Genomic DNA, 24397 nt, shown 5'->3' with positions numbered 1-24397 from the left:
CTGCAATAAAATCCTGCATGTGTGGGCTGTGTTCAGTGGAGGGCTGGCAGCCTTAGGCCTGGGGGGCAAGTCCAGTCAAGTGGCCCATAGAGCGTGGAAAAGTGATGGATCGAGGAAAACAGTCTAAGATTTTTCATGATCACAAGAGTCCGCACAGAGGCCCCCCTTACATCAGAGTTCGCACAGAGGCCCTCCTTACATCAGAGTCCGCACAGAGGCGCCCCTTACATCAGAGTTCGCACAAAGGTCCCCCTTACATCAGAGTCCACACAGAGGCCCCCCTTACATCAGAGTCCACACAGAGGCCCCCCTTACATCAGAGTCCACACAGAGGTCCCCCTTACATCAGAGTCCACACAGAGGCCCCCCTTACATCAGAGTCTGCACAGAGGCCCCACCTTAAATCAGAGTCTGCACAGAGCCTCCCCTTACATCCGTGTCCTTTTGTCTGTGCAAAGAGAGAAGGGGATGTCAGCACTGGTGTGCGCTGAGGCTGAGCTATGTGTGAGGCGAGACATAGCTCAGCTCTGCAGCCATCAACCTCGGAGCTGACACAGGCACGACTGCACAGTGGGAGATGAGCAACGGCCGTGACCTGTGTTAACAGAGCTCCAGCAGGCATATTCCTGCTTTGCAAAAACAGCATTTGGTAGTGGCGGCCGATGGCTGTGCATAGTGTCACCAGCCCGGGGGGAGATTTCCACCCTGCCCCCCCCCCTGCCAGCCCTCCCCTGGCTGTGTTGCAGTGTAAATGGTACAGAAAACAATTGGTTTCTGTGTGTCCTCACCTTGACAGGCATTTTACAATGCAGTAAAAGTCTGTCAACGCACAATGTATGAGTTACCCCCCACACCTATATGTAATACTGGGCCTCCAAGATTAAAAAAATCCATTGGATGAAAAAGGGGGGGGGGAGTCAGACTACTGAGGAAAGAACTAGATGATGCTGGATGTTCTTCAAGCCAAGAAGCCAATTAGGAAAACAATCAAATTAAAATATTTGTTCTTGGGACCTAAGCTGCTCAACATGGTTCCCCTTTACAAGTCCTTATGTTTACAATGATTAATAAAGACCAGACGGAGTTGTTATCTTATTATTGATATTTCAAAAGCATTCTTTGGGATTAGGCTGTGCAGTGAACTCGTGATTTTATGGATTTTTCTCTTGAGTCGATCCTGTAAAGATACAGTAAATGTTGGGCATACGGTTTTCCTTTTGGTTCGTGACTATGACACTTTATTTCCAGAGCAGATAGCGGAGAAGGGCACAGGCCTGATATGGAGTTCAGTGAGGTATGTGAGGAAACCTCAGCTCTTCTCCGTGTCTCTCATATGTTTATCTTAATGTCCTGCCGCTCTCTGCTTTCTCCTCAGGGGTCAGGCTGGTCAGTCTTGGGTGTGTTGGGTGAAGGCATCTTGGAGAATTTAGGAGCATTTCAAATTTTAATTCACATGACACCCTTATGCCTCGTACACAGGATCAGTTTTCCTGACAAGAAAAATGCGATGTGAGGTTTTTGTCAGGAATTCCGATCGTGTGTATGCACCATCACACTTTTTCTGTCAGTTTTCCTGCCAAGAAAAGATTGAGAGCAGAATATCAATTTTTGTGAAAGGAAAAATTCCCATCGCGGTCGTCTGTATGCGATTACGACGCAAAAAAACACGCATGCTCAGAATCAAGCAGAAGAGCTGAACTGCCTATTGAATTTCATTGATCTTGGCTCGTCGTACGTGTTGTAGGTCACCGCGTTCGACATTCGGAATTTCAGACAAGATTAGTGTGACCGTGTGTATGCATGACAAATTTCAGCCGTTTTCCTGCTGAAAAAAAAAACAAAACAAGTTTTTCCTGTCAGAAAAACTGATCGCGTGTACAAGGCATTACATAAAAAAAAATTTACCCTGCAAATCCACTAACCAGCCTGAGCCATCCGCGGCCTTTAACCCTTTAGCTGCCAGAGACGTTATTGCGTGTTTTTTTTTGCACACGTTTAAAAATATTTTTAGCTCTGATCATTAGTTAAAACTCCAAAGGATAAACAGTCACCGGCCACTTTATTAGGTACACCTTGCTAGTACTGGGTCAGATCCCCTTTTACCTTCAGAACTGCCTTAATTATTTGTGGTATAGATTCAACAAGGTGTTGTAAACATTCCTCAGAGATTTTGGTCCATAGTGACATGATAGCATCACTCAGTGTTGCCAACCACCAGTATTTTTACTGGCAGCCAGTAAAAAACAGGCAATTTTCTCCTGCCAGTAAATGCCAGTAAAAGGTTCCCAGTAAAAAATATGGCTGTGATGCTCGGCTTGGTCCAGAGCTGGTTGGGACCATCCGAGTGCTTGCTACAGTGTGATCGGGCAGCTCTGGCGGAGCATGTCGTGTGGTGTTAAGGTGTAATGGAGCCAAGCAGAGCGGCCAGAGCCTTGTCTGTGGGTCGAGGGTATGGGAGCAAGGCAGGCTGGGACCAGGACTGTCAGTGCTGTTTAGACTGGAGGGGCCACTTTGCTTGGAGAGAGACGGTCACTGTGACTCACCATCATCTGTACTGCTACACACTGCTGTCAGTGTCACTGTGAGGCCCCGTACACACGTCCGAGAAACTCGACGGGCAAAACACATCGTTTTGCTCGTCGAGTTCCTTGTGAAGCCGCCGAGGATCTCGGCGAGTCGAAATTTCCCAATGAACAACGAGGAAATAGAGAACATGTTCTCTATTTGGCCGGACGAGATCCTCGTCGGCTTCCTCGGCCAAAAGTGTACACACGACCGGGTTTCTCGGCAGAATACGGCTCCGATCGAGTTTCTGGCTGAATTCTGCTGAGAAACTCGGTCGTGTGTACGGGGCCTGAGAGTAAATTTTATGAATGCCACGCCCATTCTAATTTCTTGCCCTCCTGTCCCTGAGCTACTTACTATATCAAAAATAAAATAAGAAATATGTTTTTTGCCTTATTAACTACTTTAAATCATATTGCTAATTGCATATTGTATTTGTTTGTAGCCTAAATACTCTAATTTACTCTTAAAGCTGTAATTTTGTAACTTTTGGAAATGCCAGTAAAAACTTGGCTGTGCCAGTAAGTTTTGGGTGTTGTGTCAGTAAATTTCAATCTGGTAGGTTGGCAACACTGGCATCACGCAGTTGCTGCAGATTTGCCGGCTGCACAACCATGATGCGAATTTTCTGTTCCACCACATCTGAAAGGTGCTCTATTGGATTGAGATCTGGTGAGTGTGGAGGCCATTGGAGTACAGTGAGCTCATTGTCATGTTCAAGAAACCAGTGGTGAGATTATTTGAGCTTTGTGACATGGCGCATTATCCTGCTGGAAGGAGCCATCAGAAGATGGGGACACTGTAGTCATAAAGGGAAGGACATGGTCAGCAACAATACTTAGGTAGGCTGTGGCGTTTAAACGATGCTCAATTGGTACTAAGGGGCCCAAAGTGTGCCAAGAAAATATCCTCCCCACCATTACACCACCACCAGCCTGAACCATTGATACAAGACAGGAGGGATCCATGCTTTCATGTTGTTTACACCAAATTCTGACCCTACCATCTGAATGTCGCAGCTGAAATCGAGACCAGGCAACGTTTTTCCAATCTTCTACTGTCCTGTTTTGGTGAGCCTGTGCGAATTGTAGCCATATAGGTAGATTCAGTAAGAGTTAGGCCGGCTTATCAGTAGATAAGCCGACCTAACTCAGAATCTACGCCAACCTATGTTTAAGTGTATGCTCAAACAGAGATACGCTTAAACATATCTAAGATACGATGGCTTGCGCCGTCCTATCTTAGATTGCAATATTTCGGATGGCCGCTAGGTGACGCTTCCATTGCGGTCGGCGTAGAATATGTAAATGAGCAGATACGCCGATTCACGAACGTACGCCCGGCCGACGCAGTACTTTTACGCCGTTTACGTTAGAGATAGGCCGCCTAAAGTTAGAGCTCAGTCCTACATGGAATAGTAATGTTAAGTATGGCCGCCGTTCCCGCGTCGAAATTCGAAATTTTTACGTCGTTTGCGTAAGTCGTCCGTAAATCAGGATTTATGTCGTTTACGTCCACGTCAAAATCAATAGGCCCGTGCGGCGTACTTAGCCGCAATGCACACTGGGAAATGTAGGCACCCGGCGCATGCGCAGTAAAAAAAAACGTCAAAAACGTAAGGTCAAGCCTTATTAACATAAAACACGCCCCCTTACACACATTTGAATTCGGCGCCCTTACGCCCGCCTGCTTTAGACTACGCCGCCGTAACATAGCAGGCAAGTACATTGTGAGCCATGTACTTGCCTCGCTAACTTACGGCGGCGTAGCTTAAATGCCTTAAGCTACGCCGCCGCAAAGTTGCGGCAACGTACCTGAATCTAGGCATTGGTTTCCTGTTCTTAGTTGACAGGAGTGCCACCTGGTGTGGTCCTCCCATTCTCCTTTGACCTCTAAAGTCAACAAGGCATTTCCATCCACATAACTTTCGCTCACTGGATATTTTCCCTTTTTCGGACGATTCTTTGTAAACCCTAGAGATGGTTGTGTGTAAATATCCCAGTAGATCAGCAGCTTTTTAAGTACTTAGACCAGCCCACCTGGCACCAACAACCATGCCATGTTCAAAGTCACTTAAATCAGGGTTTGACAAATTTGCTTGGAATCTAGGAGCCAGCAAAAAAAGTTAAGAGTCAGAAAACGCGCCCTGTCCCGCCATTTTGCACCCAGAAGCGAACACATATGTGAGTAGCGCCCGCATATGTACACGGTATTCAAACCACACATGTGAGGTATCGCCGCGATCGTTAGAGCAAGAGAAATAATTCTAGCCCTAGAGCTCCTCTGTAACTCAAAACAGGCAACCTGTAGAATTTTTTAAACAACGCCTATGGAGATTTTAAAGGGTAAAAGTTTGTCGCCATTCCACGAGCGGACGCAATTTTGAAGCGTGACATGTTGGGTATCAATTTACTCGGCGTAACATTATATTTCACAATATAAAAAAAAATTGGGCTAACTTTACTGTTGTCTTATTTTTAAATTTAAATGAGTGTATTTTTTCCCCAAAAAACTGCGCTTGTAAGACCGCTGCGCCAATACGGTGTGACAGAAAGTATTGCAATGACAACCATTTTATTCTCTAGGGTGTTAGAATAAAAAATATATATAATGTTTGGGGTTCTAATTAGAGGGAAGGAGATGGCATTGAAAAGAGTGAAAAAACACATTATAACTGTTTTACTTCTAATGCCAAATTGCCACCACAAGATGGCGCCAGATCACAGAAGGCCTGCAGGCCTGCAGAAGGCCGCAAAGCCGTGGCCTCAATTACCGGCGGGCGATCGCGCGGCAATCGCACGGCGGGGGCGCACGGAGACACAGGCTCCTGTGTCGAGCCCTGACTTAAATGCCCTATCTTACCTATTCTGATGCTTGATTTGAACTTCAGCAAATGGTCTTCACCTGTCTAGATGCCTAAATGATTGAGTTGCTGCCATGTGATTGGCTGATTAGCAATTTGTGTTACCAAGCAATTGAACAGGTGTACCTAATAAAGTGGCCGGTGAGTGTATATTTTCTGAGCACAGAGACCCTGGAGAATAAAATGGTGGTATTTCCAATTTTCTAGACCACACAATATTTATACAACGGTTTATAAAGCGCAAAATGTCAGTAAAAAATACAAGTTAATTTTAGGGCTCACAAATGCAATATATTATCCATTTCCTGGTACAATATAATAGATGAGGTTGTGCTGAGTAAATATTGTAAATACCCAGCATGTCAAGCTTTAAATCTGTGCATGTCGGTGGAGCTGTGGTGGCTCAACGCGATTGGCACTGCGCTGACAAGCCATTCACCTCTGCAGCTAGAGGTTCGGATCCCGGTCTCGGCTACATGGGAATTGAGTTTGGTGGTCTCAGCCCGGCTCCCGGTGGGTGTGCTATGCAAGGTAAGCCTGTGCTTAGTACGCCCCCCCCACAAAAACCACCACACCTACACACGCACTCTAAATTGGGTTAACACACTCACATTGACCACGCGGTCTCTAAAAGAGAGGCGAAGGACTAATGGGGCTGGTTGAGCGGGCTAATCCTCTCACTCCCTTATAGGGAGTCCCTCTGCCCCGTTGGGCTTCAAAGCGGAGCAGGTAGGGCGGGCTGTGTGGGAGGACCCCCTCACACACCCGCCATTGCCACCCGGGGCATGGAGAAAGGTGGCAGACTGCCTCTGGGGGAGGCCTGCCTACTCCCAACTCCTGCAGTCCGGCTCCTCTCTCGAGTACACGCACAAAAATACACTTTAAAAGAAAAAAAAAAAAAAAAAAAAAAAATCTGTGCATGTCCGCAATGACAAACACTTTCCAAAAACCTAGGGCCAGATTCACAAAAGGGATACGCCGTCGTATCCCTGTTTCTATCTATGCGACTGATTCATAGAACCAGTTACGCATAGATATCCCTAAGATCCGACAGGTGTAATAGTTTTACATTGTCGGATCTTAGGATGCAGTACCCCGGCCGCCGCTGGGGGGATTTCGCGTCGTAAACCAGCGTCGGGTATGCAAATTAGCAGTTACGGAGATCCACAAAATTCTTTCCCGTCGTTACGTCGCCGCAAGTGTTAGTTTGCCGTCGCAAGGATAGGGTACCTTTTACAAAGTGTAAACTTAGTACACCATGTAAAAGTATACCCATCTTTCCCGCGTCGCTTTTTTTTTTTTTTTTTTCCCGGCGCAAGTCTTTTTTACCTGTCGCGATTCACAAAACGTCAGCGCGTCGTAACTTCGCGCAAAGCACGTCGAAATTTGCGACGGGAGCATGCGCAGTACATCCGGCGCGGGAGCGCGCCTAATTTAAATGGGACTCGCCCCATTCGATTGGGCCCGCCTTGCGCCGGACGGATTTAGGATACACCGCCGCAAATTTCCAGGTAAGTGCTTTGTGGATCGGGCACTTAGCCAGAAAATTTGCGGCAGTGTAACCTAAATCGGTTACGTGACGCTGCGCCGCCTGGCTGTGAATCTGGCCCAATGAGCCTAGAATTATTTCTCTCACTCTGGAGTGCATGGCAATATGTAACGTGTCTTACAAGTGACCATTTTTGTACATAGGTGTACCCGACAAGTACATTGTGTGCAGGCTAAAAAAAATTTGGCCAGGTTTAAATGCTTGGGTGTAACTATTTTTTTTTACAAACATTTTATATCACACAGGGGATAAAAAGTCCCCCATGTGATATAATATTTTTAGGACAGGTTCTCTGTAAAGAGAAATCATGGGTCTTTTAAACCCTAGATGTCCCTCCATTGAAGCTAATGAATTGCAGATCGTACTCCACTAGCTTTTTCACTGGCCACAAGGACCAAAATAGATGAAACTAGAAACCGGAAGGGAATCTGACTGTCATGACTTCTCAGCTGGAAAACTTAAAGGTGAACTCCAGGCAAAAAAAAAAAAGTTTTCCCATGCAGTGGTGTCGTGCCCGCACTGCATGGGTTAACTGCTCATTTTGTCTAGGGGAGCACAGGACAGGACTGGTCCGGCACCGGCCCCCACGCTCCAGTTGTATTGAGTTGTGGATTGTTCCTGACGTCATCACACCCAGAGTAGGCTCCATACACCATGAACAGTCCATCGCTGGACCGTGGGAGGGAGCGATTTTCTGTTGGAATGAAGGATTGGGTGAGTATAAGCTTTCTCCCCACCCCTGGACAAAACAAGCAGCTGACCTATACAGTACAGACACTGTACAATTGCATGGGAAAACTTTTTTTTTTGCCTGGAGTTGGACATTAGGGGCCAGATCCACAGCCCCGCAGCGCAACGTAACTTAAGAGATTTAAGTTACACTGCCGCAAATTTCCTAAGTTAGGTATCGATCCACAACACAATTACCTGGAAATTTGCAGCAGTGTAACTCAAATCCACCCGGCGCAAGGCGTTCCTATTCTAATGGGGCGAGTCCCATTTAAATTAGGCGCGCTCCCGCGCCGGACGTACTGCGCATGCTTGTAACGCAAATTTCCCTACGTGCTTTGCGCGACGTGACGTCATTTTTTGATCGGCGCGGCGCGTAGTGTATTTCCGTATTCCCGTACGGCTTACGCAATCGACGTAAAATTTAAAAATTTGACGCGGGAAGGACGGCCATACTTTACACAGCAGTATGCCTGCTGTGTAAAAGTAGGGCTGCTTTACAAAAGTGTAACTAAGCGACGGGAAACTAACGTAGCGGCGACGTAACGAACGCGAAAAAGCTTTGAGGATCGACGTAACTCCTCATTAGCATACCCGACGCGTAATTTCGACGATGAATGCCCCCAGCGGCGGTCGCGGTACTGCATCTTAAGATCCGGCAGTGTAAAACTATTACACCTGCCGGATCTTCTGATCTCTTGGAAACTGATTCTGTGTATCAGTTCCAAAGATAGAAACAGGGATACGCAGGCGGAACAGCAGATCCGCCTGCGTATCTCTTTTGAGGATCTGGCCCTAGGTTCCTTGACTAAAAGTGGAGTTCCACCCAAAAGTGAAACTTCCGCTCATCGGATTCCTTCTTGCTCCGGTGCCACAATTGGCACCTTTCGGGGGGAGGGGGACAGGATACTTGTCTTTGACAGGTATCCTTTCCCACTTCTGGGAGTCCGGGCCGCGGCTGCGGGGCTCCCTCTTCCTCCCCTGGCCTAGTAGGAGAGAGGAGTGGACCTCGCGCATTCGCAGTATGGTTTCCGGCGTGAAGCTGAAAGGCTACACTGCCGGGTGCCCTTACCCGCAATGAAGGCGGCAGCACCCGATAGCTGCAAATATCAGCCACAGGTGCCGACATAGCTGGACTCCAGGACAGGTAAGTGCCCATTTATTAAAAGCCAGCAGCTGCAGTATGTGTAGCTGCTAGTTTTTTTTTTTTTTGGGGGGGCAGAACACCACTTTATGTTACCTGGCTGGCATGACCCCTCTTCTGGAGAATGTTAGTTATCTGACTGTTGTGACCTCTCCATTGGAGAATATTAGTTACCCCTGTCTTGACCTCTCAGTTGGAGAATGTTAGTTACCTGGCTAACATGCTAATCTAATGGCTGAAATACGTTTGAAGTTACTGACCTGGAACAAGCATAAGAATGAAGGAATGCTGACTGTTTTCTCACACTCATTTACTGCATGCTTGTTCTAGGTTAGGGAATAAAAAGTACTATACCCAGACACAGCCAGGCAACAAGAATTTTAAGAGGCAAGTAATGGCAGTCAGTAGTGCATAGAGTCACCAAAGGGAGCCTGCGTGCAACACATTTTAGGGCCCCTATTTAACTAATGTCCAGGTCAAACAGTTAGTCCTCCTGCACAGGGCCGCCATCAGGGGGGTACAGGCAGTACACCTGTAAGGGGCCCGGAGGTTATCAGGAGTCCGGATGGCAACCCTCTTTTTTTTTATTTACTTTTTATTAAAAAAAAAAAATGTAATATATTTTCATTTTATTTTTTATTAAAGGGCCAATTTCTTTTTCTTTTTTTTTAGAGGTCCGGAGGCCCCCAGGGCCCCAGATGGCAACCCCCTTTTTTTTTTTTTTTTTTTTATAAAAAAATATATTTTTTTAATATATTTTTATTTTATTTTTTATTAAAGGGCCAATTTCTTTTTCTTTTTTTTAGAGGTCCAGAGGCCCCCAGGGGCCCGGAGGCCCCCAGGGCCCCAGATGGCAACCCCCTTTTTTATTTTATTTATTTTTTATAAAAAAAAAAAATAGTTTAGTATATTTTTATTTTATTTTTTATTAAAGGGCCAATTTTTTTTTTTTATAGAGGTCTGGAGGTCCCCAGGGGCCCCAAGGGTTACTAAAGGGAATTTTTATATATATATATATATATATATATATATATATTTTTTATTTCTTTTTATTAAAGGGCCCAGAGGTCCCCAAAGCACCGGATGGCTACCCCCCTTTTTTATATATATATATTTCTTTATTTGTCCTTTTTTTTTTGTAAAGGCCCCCCCGCTTCTCAATTCGCCGCAGCCCCCCCCTTCTCAATTTCAGGCGGCAGCACCCCCCCCCTCGGTTCTCTGCTCCAGGGGGCCCATACCTGAAGCTGTGTAAGGGGCCCCATAATTGCTGATGGCGGCCCTGCTCCTGCACATGCGTGGCTGAGCCTGTCTAGTGTCAATGCCTTCATCTTTCCTCTGTCCAGGAAGCCCAGGCGCAGTGCACAGTCCCCCATAGACATGAATGGCTGTACTCTGGGTATATACTGGTGCTATTGTAAACATGAGCAGGTACATGCAAAAAATAGAAACTGTTCTATTTTTTACATACACCCGACCCGTACGCTATACTTGTTTATGATGGCACCAGCGTGTATACTATATGATTAGCCTAAATCTGAGTATAGCAGTACACAGCCATTCATGTCTATAGGAGGCCATACCCTGCACCTGACCTTCCTGGGCCAGGCTCCATACACCAGGAACAGTCCATCGCTGGACCGTGGGGGAGAGTGGTTTTCTGTTGGAATTAAGGATTGGGTGAGTATAAGCTTTGTTCTCACACCTGGACAAGACAAGCAGCTGACCTATGCAGTACAAGTGTGTGCAAGTGGTTTTAGGGTTCGTTCACACCAGCAATGTGGGGCTGCATTGTCCAACGCAAGAACAAGTCAATTTGCCTAATGTCCTGTTGTTTCAGTTCACACCAATGTGGTATGTGTGTGTGGAATAAAAAATAAAAAAAACGTAGGACGTGTTTAATTTTTGCACAGTGTTCAGTAGTGGTCAGCTTGGAATTTATAGAGGGCCTCAAGTGCGCCACTTCCACAGGGTCGCACAATAGCAGCATATTTACATGTATTGAGGTGCATTACATCAAGTTAGACAACACATTCAAAATGAAAAGGCTGTAGTGCCCCTCAACACCCAAAAATGTTGTCCCTGCTGTCATTTTTGCAGTGTACTGCAATGTGCACTGAATATACTGGAATGCAATAACCATAACCCCCAGCATTGGTTGCAGTGCAAGAATAATAACCCCCAGCATTGGCGCCAGTGGCAATAATAATAACCCCCAAAACTGGAGTCAGTGACAGTAATGATAATGCCCAACATAGGTATCTGTAGACGCAATAATAACCACAGAGATTATTATTATTGGGTGCAATAATAACTCCTGACATCGGTGTCAGTAGACACAAAAATAACCTCAAACATTGGTGTCAGTGGATGCAATAATAACACCCAACATTGGTGTCAGTGGATGCGATAATAACACCCAACATTGGTGTCAGTGGATGCAATAACACCCAACATTGGTGTCAGTGGATGCGATAACACCCAACATTGGTGTCAGTGGATGCGATAATAACACCCAAAATTGGTGTCAGTGGATGCAATAACACCCAACATTGGTGTCAGTGGATGTGATAATAACACCCAACATTGGTGTCAGTGGATGCAATAATAACACCCAACATTGGTGTCAGTAATTGTGATAATAACACTCAACATTGGTGTCAGTGGATGCAATAACACCCAACATTGGTGTCAGTGGATGCAATAACACCCAACATTGGTGTCAGTGGATGCAATAATAACACTCAACATTGGTGTCAGTGGATGCAATAATAACACCCAACATTGGTGTCAGTGGATGCAATAATAACACCCAGAAGTGGTTTCAGTGGCAGTGATAATAACCCCAGCATTGATGTCCATGAATGCAATAATAACCCCCAGCATTGATGTCAGTGAATCCAATAAAAAAACAGAATTGGCGTTGGCAGGGCCACTGATAGGGCAGTACAACCAGCCCTGTTGAACTGGGCCCGCCCCCATCAGTTACACAGCAGTGCCCAGGCAGCATTACAGTTTGTTACTGGATTAAAAAAAAATGATTTCTAAACTCCTCCCCCGCTCCTATTTTCTTATAGAGGGGGGTTATATCATATTCCTGGTCCCCATCAGGTCAACAGAGGGGCCCAGGAGGGGAGCGCAGTGAAGGGTCTTTATTTTTGGGGCGCATGTACATAATGCCGCACAGGGGCGAAATGACCATTCTGGCTCCCGGGCACTGCCCAAGGGCCCCATGCCACTAGGGGGCCCCATCAGGGTTGCCAGCCTCAGTAAAACCAGGGACAGCATGTAAAAATCTGTGTTTTTTTTTAAAATCCCAAGATTATCGCTGCCCCGCCTCTCCAGTACCTTTTCAGTGTGTGTATGTGTATTCTGTGTATATGTATACTGTGTGTGTATATTGTGTGTGTATACTGTGTGTGTATACTGTGTGGCCCCATAATCTATTGCCTGGGGGCCCCATAATCTCCTATTGCCAGGGGGGCCCATAATCTCCTATTGCATGCGGGCCCCATATTTTATTAGTTTGCCCCTTAATGCCGCCCCACTATTCTATTAGTCCCGGCTGGTAGAGTAATAGTTTAATTCTTCGTTTGGCTCCCGGCTAACAGGGAAGAGCAGGATGAGCGCGTGGTTGCAGTGGACACTGTGGGGCAGATCCTCAAAGAAATTACGCCGGCATATCTGTTGATACGCCGCGTAATTTCAAATTTTGCGCGTCGTATATTTGTTTTGGTATCCACCAAACAAGATACGACGGCATCTGTGATAGTACGTCGTCGGATCTAAGATGCAATTTTCCGGCGGCCGCTGGGTGGCGCTCATGTCGTAATCCGCAGCGAGTATGCAAATTAGCTATTTCCGACGATCCACGAACGTACGAGCGGCCGTCGCATTCTTTTACGTCGTTTCCGTTCGGCTTTTTCCGGCGTATAGTTAAAGCTGCTATCTGGTGGCGTACTCCATGTTAAGTATGGCCGTCGTTCCCGCGTATAATTTTCTTTGTTTGCATAAGTCGTCCGTGAATGGGGCTGGACGGCATTTACGTTCACGCCGAAAACAATGACGTCCTTGCGACGTCATTTGGAGCAATGCACCATGGGAGTTTTGATGGACGGGGCATGCGCAGTTCGTTCGGCGCGGGGACGCGCTTCATTTAAATGAAACACGCCCCCTACTCACCGCATTTGAATTCCGCGCCCTTACGCCGCGAGAGATACACTACGCCGCCGTAACTTACAGCGCAAATTCTTTCTGGACTCAAACCAAAGCCAGGTAAGTTACGGCGGCGTAGCGTATCTCAGATACGCTGCGCCGGTGCAGATCTTTGTGGATCTGCCCCCGAGTGTGGGGAATAGAGCAGAGAATCCTCACTGTGTCCCATTATGTATCTCACAGCACAGCAGATTATCAGCATTACAAAAATCACACAGGCAGCACAGTAAGCAGGTGCTCTATCATGGCTCTATCATGGCTCTATGATGTCACATTGCTTTTGGGTGCAGACTTATGCTTGTGCTGTGTTACAGTCTGTTATAGTAAAGCCATAAGCTAACAAAGTCAGCACCCAACAGCCATGTGACACAGAGCCATGATAGAGCCATGATAGAACACCTGCTTACTGTGCTGCCTGTGTGATTATCATAATGCTGATGATCATAAACGGTTTACTGCCCCCAAACCAATCCCCTTTTAACTGCTTCCTGTCCAGTGACGTGCCAGTACATCGTTGGATTGGAAGGGTGATATCTCAATCATTGCTACAGCAAGATATCATTTTTTAGCCCCAGCGATTCTGCACAAAGTAAAAGTAATCCTAGTGGCTAAGAAGCCACTGGATTACTATTACAGGCAATGGAAGGGGGTTCCACCACCACCTTTACTGCCTTTAACCACTTGCTTACTGGGCACATAAACCCCCTTTGTTCCCAGGCGAATTTTCAGCTTACGGCACTGCGTCGCTTTAACTGACATTTGCGCGGTCGTGCGACGTGGCTCCCAAACAAAATTGACGTCCTTTTTTCCCCACAAATAGAGCTTTATTTTGGTGGTATTTGATCACCTCTGCGGTTTTTATTTTTTGCGCTATAAACAAAAAAAAATATATATATATATTTTTTACTTGTTGCTATAATAAATATCTCAATTTTTTTTTTAAAAAAAATATATTTTTCTCAGTTAAGGCCGATACGTATTTTTCGACGTATTTTTGTAAAAAATAAAAAAAAATCGCAATAAGCGACTGGTTTGTGCAAAAGTTATAGCGCCTACAAAAAAGGGGACAGAATTATGATTTTTTAATTATTTTTTTTTACTAGTAATGGCGGCGATCTGCGATTTTTATTGGGACTGCGATATTGCGACGGACGTATCGGACACTTTTGACACAAATTTGGTGCCATTCACATTTATACAGCGATCAGTGCTATAAAAATGCACTAATTACTGTATAAATGTGACTGGCAGGGAAGGGGCTAACACTAGGGGGTGAGGAAGGGGTTAAATGTGTATCCTAAGTGTGTTCTAACTGTGTGGGGGGAGGGGGGTGACTGGGGGAGGTGACCGATGCTGTGTCCCTATGTACAAGAGACACAGATCAGTCTCCTCTCCTCTGACAGCACGTGGAGCTCTGTGTTTACACACAGAGCTCCACGTCCCTGCTGTCTTACCGACGATCGCGTGTACCCGGCGCACATCACTGCCGCCAGGTACACGCATCGGCTTCCCAGCTATGCGCCGGGACAGTGTTTACCCACTGCGCGCCCCCCAGTGGCGCGCGCTGGTAATGCTTTCAAATGACGTCCAAAGACGTCCAGTTGGCACCTGAGAGCCGCGCTGTTTACGTCTTTTGTCAATAGCGCGGGTTTGAAGTGGTTAAGATGTGACCAGCAGCAGGGCCGATCCTCCCTATAGGCTCACTCGCCTAGGGCTCCGCAAAGCTGCGGAGGGCCCCCAAATTACTAGAGGCCCCGTCTGATGAGAAGTCACTTTCGGCCTCTCACTCTCAGAACACCTGCAAAGAAACTAGAGAAGGGGGCGGAGTCCAGACCAGTCACCCTGCACAAGCAGACAGAGTAGCAGTGACAGGTCTTTATTACAGGGAGAAGGTCTCACACTGATCACAGATGTGGAGGAAATCTACAAATCACACAAAGAAGGGTCCAGTAAGGACACACATGGTGGATATATAATGCACACACTGTTGTCTTATCCTGGAGTTCAGCTTTAGGAAGAACACACACTTGATTCGAATGTTCTTTGTGTAGAAGCAGAGTTCAGTGTCACTGTATGTAATGCTGGAAGAGGAAAAGTTTGGAAGTTCCTGAGGAGGAATGTGTCCTGATCTGCGCCCTCTGGTGACCCCACACTGGGACTTCCCCTCTCCTCCTCACTGCCTTCCCACCCGCTGACATCTAGCGGCCGCTCTCAGTACTGCAGGAGGCGGCGCTGGGGGGAGTTCAGCGCTCACATTGAGCCGCCCGGTGGGACTGAAGTTGCCGGAGGAGCGAGAGAGGGAGGGAGATCCCGGGGCTGTGTGTGCGGGGCGGCGGGCAGAGGAATGACCGAGGAGCTGTGATCGGAGGAGTTGGCGGAGTCCGGCGCTGGAGGGAGAAGTGCGGAAAGTTTTACGGAGAAGTTGGAAGTTGTAGAGGAGAGTGGAGGAGACGGGAGATCGGAGGACGGGACAGGTAGAGGAGAGAGACCGGGGAGAGGAGGAGAGAGAGACCGGGGAGAGGAGGAGAGAGAGACCGGGGAGAGGAGGACATGTCCGGGCTTACCTCCATCTATATTACCTACATCACCTTCTACCTGTGATCACCTACCTTCCCATCCCACTACACAGGTGAGATCTCCTCCTACCTGTCTGATCATAGGACTCACTAATATATATATATTCTATATCTCATGTATTAATATTATAGCTAAAGGAAGATGGATCTATATATCTATATTATTAATACATGAGATATATATATAAAAATAACATAGCTGAAGGTACAATAGGCACTCTGAGGATTTCCAATGGAGGAAGGAAGGTGAAGACAATACAGTTGCCCTATTACACCTTGTCCTCATCATCCTCCATTGGAAGTAGTTTGAATGCCCATTCTACCAGGGGCGGACTGACCATTCGGGCACTGCCCGAGGGCCCCATGCCACTAGGGGGCCCCATCAGGGTTGCCAGCCTCAGTAAAACCAGGGACAGTATGTAAAAATCTGTGTTTTTTAAAAAAAATCCCCCGCCTCTCCCAGTACCTTTTCAGTGTGTGTATGTATACTGTGTGTGTATATTGTGTGTATACTGTATGTGTGTGTGTATACTGTGTGGCCCCATAATCTATTGGCCGGGGGCCCGATAATCTCTTATTGTCCGGGGGCCCGATAATCTCTTATTGCCCGGGGGCCCAATAACCCTCTTATTGCCCGGGGGCCCAATAACCCTCTTATTGCCCGGGGGCCCAATAACCCTCTTATTGCCCGGGGGCCCAATAACCCTCTTATTGCCCGGGGGCCCAATAACCCTCTTATTGCCCGGGGGCCCAATAAACTTGAATGGCATCCCAGTCTTAGTCCATAAGTAAGGGTGAGCTCCGGCGTGTTCGCACAGTCCACATGCAGAGCGCGCCAGGAAGTCGGCACCGCGATGCGTTAATCGCAGGCAGGGAGACATTTCCCGATCTCTGCAGGCGAGCATCGGGACAATGTCTCCCTGCCTGTGATTAGCGCAGCGCAGTGCCGACTTCCTGGCGGGCTCTGCACTTGGACTGTGCGAACGCGCCGGAGCTCATTCTTATCCATAGGGTTCAATGTTGAGTTGGCCCACCTTTTGCACCTATAACAGCTTCAGCTCTTCTAGGAAGGATGTCCACAAAGGTTTAGGAGTGTGTCTATGGGAATGTTTGACCCTTCTTCCAGAAGCGCATTTGTGAGGTCAGGTATTGATGTTGGATGAGAAGGCCTGGCTCGCAGTCTTCTCTCTAATTCATCCCAAGGGTGTGCTATCGGGTTGAGGTCAGGACCAGTCAAGTTCCTCCACCCAAAACTCACTCATCCATGTCTTTATGGACCTTGCTTTGTGCACTGGTCTTGGATTTGGGTTTGGTCCCTAAAGGGAACTTCTAAGGCCCCATACACACGACCGAGTTTCTCGGCAGAATTCAGCCAGAAACTCGATGGGAGCCGTATTCTGCCGAGAAAACTGGTCGTGTGTACACTTTTCGCCGAGTAAACCGTCGAGGTTCTCGTCGGGCCAAAAAGAGAACATGTTCTCTATTTCCTCGTTAGTCAATGGGGAAAGTTGGCTCGCCGAGATCCTCGGCGGCTTCACAAGGAACCTCGGACGTGTGTACGGGGCCTAAGGCTGCAGCATACCAAGACATTTTGGACAATTTCATGCTCCCAACTTTGTGGGAACAGTTTGGGGATGGCCCCCTCCTGTTCCAATATGACTGTGCACCAGTGTACAAAGCAAGGTCCATAAAGACATGGATGGGCGAGTTTGGGGTGGAGGAACTTGACTGACCTGCACAGAGTCCCGTCTTCAACACCTTTGGGATAGACTGCGAGCGGAATCAGTACCTGACCTCACAAATGCTCTTCTGGAAGAATGGTCAAACATTCCCATAGACACACTCCTAAACCTTGTGGACAGCCTTCCCAGAAGAGTTGAAGCTGTTATAGCTGCAAAGGGTGGGCCAACTCAATACTGAACCCTACAGACTAAGACTGGGTTGCCATTAAAGTTCATGTGTGTAAAAGCAGATGTCCCAATACTTTTGACAATGTAGTATATATTTATATGGTCAAATGGGCCCTCAAAGGACTTCTAGTGGAGGATGATGAAGACAGTAAAGTTACTTTATTAGGTCATAGGCCTAGAAAAGCAAAATTATTCTGTCTTCTTCCATTGGAAGTCCGTTGAGTGACTGCTCCTATTATTTTGATGTGTGATGCACCAAGGAATGTACATGTCATTGAGTGTTCTCTATAGTCCCATGGATAGCCTCCACACTCTGTGGGGTAAATGCTCTGGTGCCTACCTACCAAAAAAGTCATACAAACCCAGAAGAAGTATAGAGAACCTATAGAGTCTTGCAGCAGAGTTTTTTATTGTTAACGTTTCGATGGAGCTCAGTCCATGTTGTGAATGATGGACTGAGCCCCGTCAAAACACTGAGGGGGAAAAAAAAATAAAAACGCTGGCCTAGATTCAAGAAGCAATTGCGTCTGCGTAACCATAGTTACGCAGCGCAATTGCTTGTGCCGGCGTTACGAATGCTCCTGATTCAGGAACCTCGTTACGCCGACGGCAGCCTAAGAAATGACTGGCATAAGCCTCCTTATGCCCTCATATCTTAGGCTGCATTCTTACGTTGGCCGCTAGGGGGCGTTCCCGTTGTGGTCAGCGTATAGTATGCAAATTGCATACTAACGCCGATTCACAACCCTACGTGAGCCCTGCGTACGCAGTTTACGTACGTCGGGTTTCGCGTAAGGCTGCACATGCTAAAAGCAGGGGCAGCCAATGCTAAGGATACCCGTCGTTCCCGCGTCGCGAGGTTTAAATTTTACGTCGTTTGCATAAGTGAATCGTGAATGGCGCTGGACACCATTCACGTTCACTTTGCAGCAAATGACGTCCTTGCGACGTCATTTACCGCAATGCACGTCGGGAAAGTTTCCCGACGGAGCATGCGCTCTACGCTCGGCGCAGGAACGTGCCTAATTTAAATGATTCCTGCCCCCTACGGGATCATTTACATTAGGCGCCCTTACGCAGGGCATTTTTGAGGAGCGCCCACGCAAATTACGTGGCTACTGCTTCATGAATGAAGCGTAGCCAAATAATTTGCGTAGGCGCAGGGTAAAAAGGGTACACTGCGCCTCCGTAAGGAGCGCGCAGCTGTACCTGAATCTACCCCACTGTTGCTTTGCTGCTTCCTCTATGCTGCAAAACCTGCGGGTACCTCTATACTTGTTTTGGAGAGAGAGATATATACAGGGCCGATCCGCCCTATAGGCTCACTATGCAAGCTGCTTAGGGCCCCGCAAAGCGGCGGAGGGCCCCCCAAATCACTAGAGGCCCCGTCTGGTGAGAAGTAATTTTCGGCCCCTCGCCCCGCTTTTCAACTTGCTGGCTGCATGGGAGAAGAGTTAAGAAGACGGCACCCTCCGCTTCTTACTTGTAAGATGTCATTTCTGACCGCAGAACCCAAAACTGATCCAGAGAAAGGCAAGCAAGTCCTCCGAGTGTCTTCTCAACCTTTGGTTGTGTTATTTTTGCGTGTGGAGCACCAAGGCATGTTCACGGGATTGAGTGCTGTATGTGGATATATATATATATCTATCCAAAGGTAGAGTTGGCACGCAAAAGACTTCCAACAGAGAATGATGCAGGCAAAGTTGCTTTATTACACCTGTGGCATAGTAAAGCAACTTTGTCTTCTTCATCCACCTTAGGAACTCATTTGAGTACCTACTATAACTTTCGCTATGTTATTTCTATGTTGGCGAACCAAGGACTGTACATGGGATCGATTTGTTGATAGCGCTCTTCTATTTTCCTTCAGGGTGATGGGTACATCTGTGTTCTGGGCAGTCTGATGCCAATCAACTGTAATGTGCAGAGAAGACTAGAAATGGTCAATGTAGAGCTGCATACACACCATTGTGGTCCTCAGACAATTCCATCGTTATTCCAGCTGGAAGATGTAGGGTGGGAAATTAGGCAGGTTCATAGGCACATGTATAATTGGCAGAGACGTGTCTGGAGTCTTCTGCAGATACTCCGTGTATATATTCCATGTCATATGTTTGACTCCCAACAAGTGAATAAAATCTGGGGTGGTGTGGTAATGGGGCTACATTGGTATGTATGCAGGCCTGGTGCTTTCATTGTAACCCGTGTAAGAATTCCACATCTTATGACATATTACCAGATCTGGGGCATTTCCAGCCAAGATGGAATGGCATTGAATGGTCTCGATTTTCTTGGTTATGGACAATATTCAGGTGCCAACACACTTGGTGCAAAATGCAGTAACTTGTAGCAACTAATCTCACTCCTCAGTTGACTTGATTGGACCTTTTTGGTCTCCATGGAAACAAATGAAAGAGATTAAATTGTTCTGAATTCCGGCATATAGCCATCGTACTGATTAAAATAAAAATGTACTTTTTTTGCTTTTAGTGCTGTTAACCACACAGTATTTTCAGTGGTTTTGTTCAGCATATCCTATTAGTCTTAGCGGGGGGGATTCATGAACGGCACAGATTGTCCTGAATGTTATTTTCGGAATAAGTCTCAACAAGTCCATGTCAGGACTGAATGATGATAATGTAAGCTCGTAGGGTCTGTATGGAAAGTAAATCTTCACAAAGGGAAAAAAAATGCGGTTGCTGTAAATATGCCACAAAATATGGTGTGTACTTACCGTGTCATAATACAAAAAAAAAACATAGTCCTAAAATGCACCGCCAGATTAACGGCAGTCATACAAAGTTAATAGGATGGGTGATTGTCTAATGTGGTCAACTGGTTAAAGATTCCTTACATTGAAAAAAGTGACAGATCTGTTCCATCCATGTAAAGATTTCCCAAAAGCTGGAAAATGTGCACGTTGTCGGGAGAAAAGGAAGCCCCACTCCTACTAAAGCCCCTACCCCCCCCCCCCCAAAAAAAAATTACATGCCAAATGTGAGGGAGCGAGGAGTGGATTAAGCGGAAGTTCCACTTTTGGGTGGAACTCCACTTTAACTGGACTTTTAAAAACTTGCACACAGAGGCGGCTCTCTAGGCAAATTAGGTGGTCGCCTAATTTGCCTGTGATCAATACTAATGTTGGCGTCATCGCATCTCTCTATTACCCCTCTCTCCCCCCCTCTTGCATTGGCTGAATATGTCTGATGGGTGAGGAGGGTGCCCTGGAAGTGGTGCTGATCACAGTGTGCTAGATCCGTGCATTTTCTGCAGCCATTTTTCTTGCTTGCATTATTATGCCCATAATGGGCATAAGTGGGGCCTCATGTCTAGGTTTTGCCTAAGGCCTCACAAAGCCAAGAGCCGCCGCTGCTTACACTTATCTGCATGCTGGAAAACGTCTGCCTTTTGTTTGAGCCTGTAATTATTTCTATAGTGATCATCATTCGGGAGGCTGTACATGGTGGTTACATAGTCAAGGCAGATGAGTGTTGTAGACGTGATCTGTGGGCTAAGAAAGCATGTGATGGTTGCCGGTGGTGGCAGGAATTAACCTCTGCGTGCTTACAGCCGAGAACTAAGTAATTTATCATTTCTTGTATAGTTAAACATCTGACCTTCACGGGTGGCTGTGCACAGTAGTTGCCTGTGTCTTGTTTAATCTTCAGGTAGCAGTAATGGATTTCTATACAGGTAGCTAGGGGGTATGTATTTAATGCATGCCAGGAGGGGGGTGTTTCTCTGGATAATTGCACTTAATGATATTTTGTTTCTGCTCCATTATGTGGCGTATCTAACAGTTTCTTTGCTGAAGTTAACCCCGGCCGTGTACAGCTGACCCCCTGCTAGAAAGTGGCTAATAGGCCGTCACAGGTTAATTGCTGCAAGATGTCAGTCACTGTGCCTTCAGGTATCTGTAAAGTGTGAGATTTCTCTGTCTTATCCCAGCTGTGGAAAACGGGGAGATTCCTGGAATTCCTCTGTGCCTCTTATGCCTAGTAGGCAGTTCATATTTTTTTTTTTGAAGATTTAAGTGCCCTATTTAAGCACTTGAAAGGAAACCTCAAGATTTTCACATTAAATGCATGTGGATTGATAGCTGAGCGGTGCAATTGTTGGATTAGAACTAAGAAGTTTCAAATTACTAACCGGTAATTTAGTGTACCTGTCAACCTGACACGGTGAAGGTAGCAAGTATGGCCGTCCAGTGGCTGCTAATGAGACTGACGTGAAAATTGGATTTGTTAAAATTGTGTCAGAAAATACCGTATTTATCGGGGTATTGCATGCTGAGCCTGCCCGACTATACACAAGTGTACTGCGCTCGGTATATGCCGGCGCAGTGTTCAAACTCGGCGTTTGTGTGCGCGGTATACGCCGATAAATACGGTAAACAAAATAAAAATATTGCGATAGTGATCTATCTATCTAATCGCATATAAGCTGAGTTTTTTTCAGCAAATTTTTTTTTTTTGTGCTCTGAAAATGCCCCCCTCAGCTTATACTCGAGTCACCTTTTTGCGTCTGACTTTGGGGACCCGGTACCGGCCAGCCATAGGTCCCCTGGACCCAAAACTTGGCACACATGTAGCCCTCTACAAGTGTGCAATGTTTGTTGTCGGGGGGGACCTACGACCGGGGAGCACCATTTATTATTATTTTTTTTTTTAAAGCCGGGCACCCCTTCTATAGACTCCCATGTTAAACGGTCATTTCTCCAGTGATTTTGGGGACCCGGTACGGGCCGGTCGTAGGTCCCCTGGACCCCAAACTTGGCACACATATAGCCCCACTCTTGCAAAGTTTGTTGTCTAGGGGACCTACGGCCGGGGAGCACCGATTTATTTTTTTCAAAGCCAGGCACCCCTTCCAAAGACTCCCATGTTAAACGTCAACCAAGGCATGGGCACAGTGAGGCATGCAGATGGACACCCTAGGCTTATACTCAAGAATTTTTTTTGATGGTAAAATTAGGTGCCTCGGCTTATATTCGGGTCGGCTTATACTCGAGTATATACGGGGGGTGTGTGTGTGTGTGTGTATATGTATATGTATATGTATATGTGTGTGTGTGTATATATATATATATATATATATATATATATATATATATATATATATATATATATATATATATATATATATATATATATATATATATATATATATATATATATATATATATATTAAAGAGATATATAGAGAGATATATATATATATATATTAAAGAGATATATAGAGAGATAGTTGGCGCATTCAGAAAAAAAAAACTCCTTTTAATTATTTTCCTGTTTGTACAGAATTAAAGTTTGCTACGCAGCCTATTGTTTTAGGTTGGCTGTTGTTCGCTTAGGCTGGGTACGCACGGGCCAAAAATTGTACAAAAGCAGTCTGTTCGGCAGGAACCAGCTGACTTTTAGCCAGTGTGTACAGTTTCTCGTCCAACAGTCCAAAGCCAATCTCACGAAAACTAGCATTGAAATCGGAGTGAGCACTGATTCTGTACTTGCCTAAATCTCCTGCCACTGAGTCTGGCGGCAACCATTTTAACTGTGGGCAACTGAAGCTGCTGCCTGTTCACTTCCTGGATTTACACCGAGGCACACCTCCAGCTCTCATTGGCCCTCTTATGACTTATCCCCTCCCTTCCTGGCAAACTCTCGTGGGAGAGCTGTGCACAATGTCATAAGCCTAGGCTAATGACCAGACAAGAAACAGGATGTGGGCTGTATAAGGTATTTACTGGCAGTTTTTTAAAGCCAGCAGCTACAAATACTGCAGCTGCTGACTTTTAATAAATGGACACTTACCTGTCAAGCGCACCCACGATGTCGGCAGCCGAGGCCGAGCTACTTCTCGTCTCTCGGGTGCCCCCGCGCCGCCATCCTCGGTGAGGGAATCGGGAAGTGAAGCATTGCGGCTTCACTGCTTGATTCCCTACTGCGCAAGGAGTAAAGCGACGCATGGTTACTGGTCCCTGCTGTCTCCTGGGACCAGTGTGTTTCCCAGAAGACAGCGGGGGGGTGATACAAAGGGTCATGACTCCCGTGGCAGTCTATTCTCGGAAGTGGGTGCAAATACCTGTATTATGCTGTGGGCAGACAATTGCTTGGCAGGAGGGATTCCCCTTTCGGCACTGTCTTTGTTGCTGGGGGAATCGTGCAAATTTATTTTCTGCAACCTGTGGTTGTTTTTGCGCGCAGGAGGCGTTTGTTTTGGCGACTGCATCTGTTCCATGCATGCAGTCAGCCTATGGTGGTGGATTCCGACGCAGTGGCGGCACGTCAACATTTGACAACTGCGCACGAGCATGGCTCTGAATGCTCACTTTTTTTTCTTCTGAAATTGGAATCGTTTTGTTATGTGGACAGTTAACTTTCCAATGGTACACAGTGGGGTTCCTCCTTTAATTGTAAACACATTTATTAGTGCCTGCAGACATTTGGTTTGCTCATGGCCTCTCTGTCTCATGAAGTTTTTTTTTCTAATCGCAAACTTTAAAAGCGTGATTTGGTTCTGGCACGCTACATTGTCCGGCATCGCTCGATGAGTCATAAAACAATATTTTATAGCAAGTGATATTTTCCATGGGAACCTCGGCCAGATGTGGGAGTGGATGTGCCTTATCATGCTCTCCACACATATTAAACTGACGTTTTGACAGATGAAGGAAGCAATAAATGTCAGAGTGCCGGTTAGGTGTCTTTACCTGAATTCATGCGTGATCACTGGAAGAGGTGAGAGCAGTGCAGGTTGGTCATGTTCTTTGCAGGAAATTGCTGTTAGTTCTAGCTTTAAATAAAAAACATGCTTTCAATAACAATCTTTTCATAAGACTATATGTGCCTT

At 46.4% G+C, this 24397-nt stretch overlaps 1 protein-coding gene across 1 annotated transcript in view; it reads left to right on the top strand.

The window, feature by feature from the left end:
• The first annotated feature begins 15338 nt into the window (after window positions 1-15338).
• Window positions 15339-24397, top strand: part of TANC1 (tetratricopeptide repeat, ankyrin repeat and coiled-coil containing 1) — a 330651-nt gene continuing 321592 nt past the window's right edge. Inside the window, exon 1 of the mRNA XM_040357904.1 lies at window positions 15339-15691. The gene's annotated coding sequence lies outside the window, so the exon portion shown is untranslated. The remainder of the gene's footprint in view (window positions 15692-24397) is intronic.

This window comes from Rana temporaria, chromosome 6 (genome assembly GCF_905171775.1).
Source record: "Rana temporaria chromosome 6, aRanTem1.1, whole genome shotgun sequence".
NCBI classification, from domain to species: domain Eukaryota; kingdom Metazoa; phylum Chordata; class Amphibia; order Anura; family Ranidae; genus Rana; species Rana temporaria.
Note: the sequence above shows the minus strand (reverse complement) of the source record. Positions and strands in the feature narration are given on the sequence as shown.